General features: G+C 47.0%; 1 protein-coding gene across 1 annotated transcript in view; it reads right to left on the reverse strand.

The window, feature by feature from the left end:
• The window catches only part of ZNF697 (zinc finger protein 697), a 30106-nt gene extending 22483 nt beyond the window's left edge, over positions 1-7623 (reverse strand). The window contains exon 1 of the mRNA XM_067727442.1: positions 7186-7623. The gene's annotated coding sequence lies outside the window, so the exon portion shown is untranslated. The remainder of the gene's footprint in view (positions 1-7185) is intronic.
• Between the last annotated feature and the right edge of the window lie 1802 nt (positions 7624-9425).

The raw sequence follows: 9425 nt of genomic DNA on the forward strand, positions 1-9425 counted from the left end.
TGGTACACTCACATTTCCCAAAAAGAAAAAAAGATATGACAAGTTCATATATATAAAAATATATCAAGAGGATGAGAAGATAAGCCACAGGCTGGGAGAAAATATTTTCAAAATAGGTATCTGATAAAGGAACGTTATCCAAAATATACAAAGAACCCTTAAAACTCAACAACAAGAAAATGAACAACCTGATTTTAAAATGGGCAAAAGATCTAAACCTGCACCTCACCAAAGATATAGAGATGACAAATAAGAATATGAAAAGATGCTCGACATCACATGTCGTTAGGGAACTGCCAATTAAAACAATGAGATACCACTACACACATATTAGGATAGCAAAACATCCAAAACACTGAAAACACCAAATGCTGGTGAGGATGTAGAAGAACAGGAACTCTCGTTCACTGCTGATAGGAATGCAAAATGGTACAATCACTCTGAAAGACAGTTTAGTAGTTTCTTACAAAACTAAGCATACTCGTGCCACAAAGTCCAGCAATTTTATGCCTGGCGACTTACGCAAATGAGTTGAACACTTAGGTCTCCACACAAAAACGTGCACATGGAAGTTTACAGCAGCTTTATTCATAATTGCCAAAACTGAGAAGACACCGAGATGTCCTTCGATAGGTAAGTGGATAAACGGTGGTACATATAAACAATATGATTCAGAGCTGAAAAGTCATGCAAAGACACAGAGGAACCTTGAATGCATATTACTAAGTCAAAGAAAGCCAATCTGAAAAGGCTACATATTGTATGATTCCAACTATATGACATCAAAAAAAAGGTGAAACTATGGAGACAAACAGGACCAGTGGTTGCCAGGGGCTAGAAGGGAGGGATGGATGACTAGGTGGGGCACAGAGGATTTTTAGGGTAGTGAAACTATTCTGTATGATGCTACAGTGGTGGACACATGTCATTATATATTTGTCCACATTTTTTTTTTTTTTGCAGTACGCGGGCCTCTCACTGTCGTGGCCTCTCCCGTTGCAGAGCACAGGCTCCAGACGCGCAGGCTCAGCGGCCATGGCTCACGGGCCCAGCCGCTCCGCGGCATGTGGGATCTTCCCGGACCGGGGCACGAACCCGTGTCCCCTGCATCGGCAGGCGGACTCTCAACCACTGCGCCACCAGGGGAGCCCCATTTGTCCAAATTAAAGAATGTACAACACCAACAGTAAATGCTAAAGTAAACTATGGACTTGGGGTAACAATGATGTGTCAATAGAGGTTTGTCGATTTTAACAAACATACCACTCTGGTGTGGGATGTTGAAGTGGGGAGGCTATGCATGGGGTGGGCTGTGGGCATATGGGAACTCTCTGTACTTTCTGCTCAATACTGCTGGGAGCCTAAAACTGCTCTGAAACATAAAGTCTATTTTAAAAAAAATTATATATGTGCATATAAAAGATCCTTTCCCCAGCTTATATCACATATAAGCATACACCCTTTGTCACAACTCATTATAAAAAGTTGGCAGCGCCATCATATTAGGAAAGAATCAAGGTGAAATGTTTTAAAATATAACGTATTCGTTCATTCAACAAATTTTTTCGAACGCTTACCATGTGCTACCCATTATGCTGAGTTCTGCCTTGTGGAGATTACATTCTAATGACATAATTTTTAAAACCCATGGCTTTCAAAACCACCTACTGTTACCAGAAATCACTATCAATACCTGCTAGAGGGATTACTTTTTAAAAAAGTGATCCGTTGAAATTCACCAAGGTTCCCAGGTGTGGGGAAAAACGGTTGACTTTCTAGGTCAATAACTGGAAAGGTGTTCTTCCCAGAGTGCCCTATCTAAGCATGATCAAGCGTCAAAGATGCGCTAACCTCCTGAATATGCAGGACACTGAGACCAAAGCGATACGTTTCTTGTTAATAAAACCCAGAAAGAATTGTTCCTGTTTTGTAAGTTTGGGTAAGATCTTGACAAAGTTCTCAGAAGAAAATATATGTAAAATGCCTCTCTGAATGAATGCAGGCCCTTTCCCCCTTAACTACACACATTTTAGCAAAGCAGAGCTGTGTGCAGATGACCCAGACTTGACCCTCTGCAGGAAGGGGAAACTAGAGAGTTGCAGGTGGCCCTCCTCACACTGGCTGCAACACTGTTGCTGGCCTCTGGAGGCACCATGCATGACTTGCTGAGCAAGTGCAGGGACCCCCAAGAACTGTCCTATCATTGAAAATGACTAATGTGCTTATAACAACCCCTGCACACTATGTTTAGACCGAGGCTTCCAAAGCACTGTGGGGCCTTGAGGTCAGGGAAAGAGAGGGCTTCGCCTCAGGAAATGGGTTCAATCTTGTGACAAGTAAAAGCCTCTTCACCCAAAAGGGAGAGGCTGATCTTTTTAGCACCCGCATTAATACATGATGCAATAAAACCCAATTCCATACCCCATACAAATCATGCTACTCTTCTCAGAGGTAAAAACAGAAGGAACTATCTTCCTTCCTCATCCCAGCCTTTTTTTTTTTTTTCCATATCTGCAGAAGCAGGGAAACCCCTCCAGTTTTCTCTGATGTGCAGCAAAGAGGTCTTTCCTAGGAGATATGGTAGAAGGTGTGCATGACAGCAATGGGGAAGGTACTGAAGCAACAGCCCCACCCATGCTACCCAACATCAATAAAACACCATCATCATTTAGCACTGATCAAGTTCCTACAACTCAGCAATACACAGATCTGCTCTCACGTATTTCCAGAGGGTGCTTACATTTTTGGGCAGTCATGCGAAAAGGATGAAAATTAACTAAGAAAATGATCCTCTGATCCCTCTCCTACAAACTGGCAACACGCAAGCAATGTTTCATGCCTACATTTTTGCATTTTGAGTCATTACCAATTCATCATCAACTCACGGTTCCTGAAAGCCCACCATATGCCAGGTTGTGTTCTGGACCTGAAGTCCATGCCATGTGTAGAGAATATGCAAATATTCCAGCACACGGTGGAGGCTCGTTCAAGTTTACAATCATCAAGAAGACATTGAGCCTCAGGTATTTCAGACAATGCAAAAGGTTAGAGGAAAGGCTAAATGTGGCCTGGAGTGGTCAAGAAAGTCTACGGAAGGGGTGAGACTTGGCCTGGGGGGAGAACAGAAAGAATTCAGATAGGCTGGGAAAAAAGGGAAAAGAATTCCAGGTAAACACTTCTGTGCCCAAAGGTTTTATTATGAATTCTAAACCTGGTCTTTCCAAATGATGCCCATATGGGATTATGAGGGCACAAAAATAATGAATTTATGAAAAAACAGGGCCTCTCACATGAGATCCATTAGGATGCATTCAGAAACCCAACAATATTCCTGGAAGGAAATTTGGAAAGTGAAGGACTTCAGAGGAAGAAGGAATAGATCCAGCAGTTTTCTGCCAGGGAGAACAAAGACACACGGTTCTGGACAGGCTCGAGAGTTGACAGACCTAAATTCCAGTCTATCTCCAGAATCTGGGACTCCAAGCTAGATTCTTAACTCCTCTCTGAGCCCCAGTTTCCTCCCTTTTAGAATAGGGATAATAATATGTAAATCATCAGATTAAGGCAAGGCATAGAAATTCCCTAGTTCAACAGTTGATACATAGATGTTCAATAATAGTAACTCTTGTCATCACGTAAAAAAGCAGCATAAAAAACTTTCCAGTTAGAGATAAATGAGCAACTACAAAACTGCAATGTCTTTAAGGAACGTTTGATGAAAGTCTGATCTGTCTTGCACTTCTATATGCCACATGTTTAATCCTAGTAGACTGCTTGGGCTATAAAGTCAAATCGACATAATGGGAGTCAGTGGCTTAGTTGCAAGTGGCAGATGACCCTTGTAGTGCTACTTTCTAGAAAGCGCATTGAACCTTCACAACTGAGAAGAAACCATTAGCTTCTTCAGTCCAGGAACATGACAAAAGTCATCGGTTATCCCCTTGAGATGAATCCATTCCATACCCTGCCTATAGAGCTTGAAATTTTAGGCTGGCAAAGAACTTCTTCAACAAATTTTTAATGAGTGTCTTTGTACTAGACACTGTGATAGATCCATTTAGCGTCTCCTAATGAAGGAGCAAAAGGAAAAACTCTAAGATTGGGGCTTTAGAGCCACAATTGCAATGAATTCTTACAGGTCTATGGGAAAGGCTTCATCTTGGTTTGTTTTGGTTTTTTTTGCGGTATGCGGGCCTCTCACTGTTGCGGCCTCTCCCGTTGCGGAGCACAGGCTCCGGACGTGCAGGCTCAGCAGCCACGGCTCACGGGCCCAGCCACTCCGCGGCATGTGGGATCTTCCCGGACCGGGGCACGAACCCATATCCCCTGCATCGGCAGGCGGACTCTCAACCACTGCGCCACCAGGAAAGCCCCCATCCTCTTTTTTACAGAAAAAGAAAGACATCAATTAAGATATATGCATTCTTTTAATTCTTTTACTCATTCCTTCATTTATTCATGTTTTTCAAATAACATCCTTTGTGCACAGAGAGGCACAAAGGACAGGGTAGAGAGAGCCATTGCCTTCAAGGCATTTACATTTTGAAGGGGAGAAAGAAATCATCTAACTATCACAAGGAAGACCAGAGATGGGTGTCATCCAAAGGATGCAAAGTACCATGGAGATGAGATGAATCCTGACTGGGAGGTCTAGGAAGACTTCTACAAGACTTGTGCACCAGCTGGGCTAGGATTTGGAGAAAATAATCAGGGCAGTGCAGGCATGGAGTTCAACTTGATGGAGACACACAGGTGGAAGAATGTCTGGGGAGCTATTTGCTGCAAGAATGGGTAGGTAACAGGAGGTGGCCCAGGTCCAGCGGAGAATAGAGGTTAAGTAAACACTGAATTGTTAAGGGTTTTGAATGCTAAACTTAGGAGTTACCTTTCTGATTACATTAACACTACTTAGTATGTACTAAGAAACCTGTTAGGAGAGGGGAAAAAAATGAAGGAAAAGAAAAAAGAAGTAGGAACTTAGATCAAAGGAAAAGCCCAAATGGCATTAACATAGGTTCACACTCCAGACCTCTTAATGACATTGCAGCTTTTTTTTTTTTTTCACTCTACATGAGCAGGCAAGGTCTTTCTCGTCCTAATTTATCACCTTTAACCAGCTTTTACCCTTTCTCCTTGCCTTTACTAGACATTAGAAATTGGGCAAATATGTAGATTCTGAGGAAATCCAAAGGGCTTTGGGGGAGAGGGAGAGGAAATGCGATGCAACCCCATCAGCCTTAATCGTCCAACCTTCAGCCGAGGTCACCCTTCCCAGGCCAATTCAGCTACATCACCAGTTCTTCTCAGTCTGATTTCTTTCCATTCACTCCCTTAAGCCCAGTCGTTTTTGAAGACCATCTATGTTTTCCTTTCTATAAAGTAAACGGTAGCCAGACTTCCCATTTATGACCTTTGTTCACTATAGTGCCACCACATTCTCTTCGGGGCCCAGTTAAACTTCTAACATCAAAGTTCCCCCAACGACAACCTCCACCTCCACCCCCAACACACACACACACACACACACGCACACACAGCCAACATATTCCAACTAGAAACCATCTTCCGAATCCACAGAGCCTTTTCTCTTCATTTCGCCACTCTCATGCCCTCAACCTCAACAACTGGGTTTTTCCCCACTCTGTTCTTATCTCACACAAGATGCTTCATCTCTTCTAGAGAAGCCAGTGGAAAAGGTTCTGCATCCCCCTATATAGGATGCAGGGCTCTGTGCCTACCAGATTACCATGAGCCTTGGGTACTCCTGCCTCACCACCCAAATGGCATTTTTCAAGGTTCATTTGGCTCTTAAAGTGTATTCCACTTTAAATAATATCCCTATGTTGGCTTGTTAAGAGAAGAAGGCAAACACTTGAGTAGAGCAGTAAAATAAACAGGGGAGGGGAGAAAGGAGAAACAGAGGCTTCTTAGGCGGGGGAGTTCAGTTACACAGGAGTGACACTTGGACACTTGGACTGTGTTCAAAGTTGCCCATTCACCCATCACAGCTCCTCAAAGACTATTAACTTGCTAGCCATTTCCAACTGCCTTTACCACACCCTTAGTCCCATGGGAGGAGGATAACGCCCTAGGGGACGCAGAGTATTCATGTCACCTTACAGGTAAAAGACAAATAGGCCAGCTATCAGAGCAAGGATAAAACATCACCAGATTGAATCCAGTCTAATGCTCACGTAGCAATGGGTGGGTGATTCATTATTTGGGATGGGGGTGGAGACGGTTAGGAAAAAGGAAAATCGTGGAAAGTCCCAGAGGAAGTGGTCATCCAATTCTCGAAGCGTGGCCATAAGGTACACAGCGCGCCCCTGTTGCCGCTGGCTCCCGCCCTCAACCTCTTACTCGCCTTCTCCTCCCAACGCGCACTTCACCCCGTGCCTTCACTCACAGCCCTCAGCTTCGGTGTTCTCCCTGGGTGAAGGTATCGGCTTTGCTCCACCGGCAGACATGGACATTTGGCGTTGGGAAGCCTATCAGAGCTGAACGGCGACCACCCCTAGGACGACGAGCTGCTGCCCATCTACCCACTCATCCTTATTGTGCCATTTGTCCAGTCTGATGGCTGCCGAAGCCGCTGCTCTGAGTCAGGATAGAATGGAGCGGAGAGAAAAAGGGAGAACACACTTCACAAGGACCCAAGATGACCCGCTGGCCCCCCTCGGAGTCTTCCACCCCCACCCCCAAAAGCCCCGAGTGGGGCTGGGGGCGCGGAGAGACAAGGCGAGGGGAGCGCAGTCGGTCCCCGTCCGCAGCTGCACACAAAGCCCTTCACCTTCTCCTTGCCTCCCAAGCTCCTCCCTGGGCTTCGTTTTTCCGAGGGTCTCGGATGCCCCCTTCGGTGGTCGGCGGGACGGTCTGACTACCTCTCCAAGCGCTGCCTCCTCCCTCGCGTCTCAGCCTCCTCCTCCCCGCCCCTCGCCACAGACCCCGAAGGGAGCTCTGTCCGGGCTTGGGGGCCGCCAAGAACACCCACCCTGCGCCCGGGGCCCAGGAGCCCCGGAGCCCCGGAGCCCCTGCGCCCCCAGGGCGCGGACAGCGGTACAAGTTCGCCCAGCCGTTCCGCCACCCGCTCTCGGGCGCACACCCCATCCCCGCAGCGGTCGGGTCGGGTCCAGATCAGCCCCATCCTCTGGCGGCGTGGGAGCCCAGCCGCAGCCACGCTCCTACCTGCGCGGCGGCGGGCGCGGCAAGGAGCGAGGGCACCGCGCGCCCCGGCCCGAGCCCCGCGCCGCGGCGCGTCTGCTCTTGTGCTGCGGCGGCGGCGGCGGCTGCAGCGGCCGCGGGCTGGCTGGCGGACTGGCTGGTCGCCCGGCTGGCTCCTCGCTGGGGCTTCCTGTAGGGCTGGACAAAGGACATTTCCTGGGAGGAGCAGGGGAATGTTCCCAGCATGCCCCAATTTGTAGTTCCCGGGGACTTCCTGCCACCACAGCAGCGGGCGCCTGGGAGGCAGCTCCGGCCAGACTAGGACCCCGGGCCCGGAGCAGAGGCGCTGCCTCCTTCCCTAAGCGCTCCCGGGAAGGGGGCGGCGCGTGGATCCGACCCTGGGCCCCGCCCCGCGGCGCACGCCGAGCCAGCGGCCCCGGAGGGCGCGGGTCCCTGCGCGGGAGTTCGTAACTGGGGTCCTGTCGCTGAGCTGTCGCAGTGTGCGGGGGGACTGCGGGGGGAGAGGCCTTTTCTTTAGAAATGAGGAAGGTGAGGATGGGTTCGCTTTAGGTCATCTGGGATTTTTAAAATAGATTTTATTTTTCTTTTTCCTTTTCTGTTTTAAGCCACCGGAATCCTGCTGGGGGCGGATTAAAGAACTTGACTGCTCACCAGGAATTGAGGTTCCTTAAGACCTTGGCGCTTCATCCTTAAAACCATAAGAGCTGATTGTTCCCAGATCCTGACCCGATGACATTCCTTCCTCCGTTGTTGGCCTTGTCCCAGGCATCTTTTCAAGAAAAGTAATTAAGAGGTAGAAAACAAATTACATGAATTAACTAGAAGACACGTAAAAACCCGTGTGCTGCTGAATGAAGAACTTGCTGGACTTTCTGCTTATCTTTTCCTTTCACCTTTAGGATTCAGTTTCCTGGGTCCTACAAAACAGAAGTGGTGGCCGCTATATAGCGAGCGCGTGGGGTGAGGGGGTTAGGGAAGGAGGACGTTGGCTACCAGAGAGGAACTCCGCTTCCAGACTATCAAGGGTCTGTAACATCCTCCACAAATTCCTGTCTAATTCCCAGGACGCTCGTGGGAAAATCAAGGAAGGGCCACTTAGAGACTACATGACTAAAAGCTGTGTTCGCTCCCAAGGAGAGCGATCAGAGTGTAGTGAATGGAGATGGGACCTAAGGAGGATTTCTAGGGTCCTCTAAAATGTGTTTGAAAACTCACAAGGTAGTAGGTCATAATTACCCGTCATATCCACTTGGCCTCTCACATTTCAAAGGCGCATGAATTGGAACTTCTGGATGAGGGATTTAGGTTTACATTTAAGAAAAGTGGATCCACTTTGCTTTTCTGCTGTAGTTCTCTTTCTTTGGAGGTCCTTAACCACAGGCATGGAATGGGCTGGATTAATTTAAGGTGTAGGACTGATGAGTAGCACACAAACATGATCACCTTCCTCCCCAAAATTCCTGTTGCACATGTCACTGTGTTGACCATCCACCTAAATGAATGGGGCTGTACTCCTTGAATTTTCCAGACCCTACAAATGACTGCTCCTTAATGGTTTGCAGTCTGGTAACATTCCAGTGAAAGCGTGCCTCCCCCCCCCAAAAAAAAGGATAATTGATAATGGTGGTTTGGCAAATCTAGCAACCTTTTCTAGTGTTCAGCTTGAAAAAAAAAAATTATGCACTTGCCTGTAGCATCTAACATGGTCTACCAGGCCTTGGTTGAAGCTACTTTCTGTCTTGCTTCTAATATGGTACACTCTCCTACATTTCTAATTTCAGCTTATGATACCTAAAACCTCACTATCTCCATCGCATACCAAACCTGCCCCTCATTTTATTTTGCCAACCTAAGTTAATTCGTTACTTTAACAAATTTATTTAACACTAACTATTCACTATGCCTGGAGTAGACAAAGAATATTTAACAGTAAGATATCTGCAGAATAACCATCAATAACTTAACTACAAGCTACGTCTTACCCTCAAGAAGCTCATACACCAGTTAACATCACACAGACAATTACCACATGGTATTTAACAAAGATGTCTGTGTTCCCAGAAAGTGGTGCTCTTTCCATAAACTCTTTTGTTCCAGTGAGAGCAGGAGTAGGACAGGAGTGGCCAGAGGAGGGAACAGGAGATGAAAAAATGCAGGTCGTATGTAGGGACACTTAGTGTGTGAAATTTGGTTGGGAAGCAGGTGGAGGTAGCTGGGCAGGAAGGAGGGTCTAAGGAGGATTT

The sequence above is a fragment of the Pseudorca crassidens genome, chromosome 2 (assembly GCF_039906515.1).
Source record: "Pseudorca crassidens isolate mPseCra1 chromosome 2, mPseCra1.hap1, whole genome shotgun sequence".
NCBI classification, from domain to species: Eukaryota; Metazoa; Chordata; class Mammalia; order Artiodactyla; family Delphinidae; genus Pseudorca; species Pseudorca crassidens.